Below are 520 nucleotides of genomic sequence, written 5' to 3' on the forward strand. Positions count from 1 at the left end.
AAAAAAAAAAAAAAAAAAAAAAAAAAAAAAAAAAAAAAAAAAGTTTCTTTACAACTATTTATTAATCATAAAGGAATATAATTATAATTAAGATATTAATTGAATAATTAGTTATGTTATGATTAGACGGTTTCAGATGTTTATCGAAGCCAGCTCAAATTTTAAATATATTAAACTGACTTTAATGATTATATATAAAAATAAATAAATATATTTAAAATTTGAATTTAAATTAAGTAATTATATAATACAAAAAAATTTATAAATACGGTAGTAGGTGAGATGAGGAGATAAATACGAAGGAATTTTTATAATGAATTATTGTCAAAGTGATAAATATTGAGAGGAAAAAAACAAATAATCATAAATTATGGTCAATTTATGATGGGACTCTTACCGGGTACCAACTAATCTCGAGCAGTGAAGATTTTATTATATCTGATCCACGTATGTATCTTAGTTGGTTTAGCCACGGGGTCCCTCCTCTCGTGTATATGATGGGCTCAAAGGGTCGTCAACG

This window comes from Cucurbita moschata, unplaced genomic scaffold (genome assembly GCF_002738365.1).
Source record: "Cucurbita moschata cultivar Rifu unplaced genomic scaffold, Cmos_1.0 Cmo_Scf00013, whole genome shotgun sequence".
In the NCBI taxonomy this organism is placed as follows: Eukaryota; Viridiplantae; Streptophyta; class Magnoliopsida; order Cucurbitales; family Cucurbitaceae; genus Cucurbita; species Cucurbita moschata.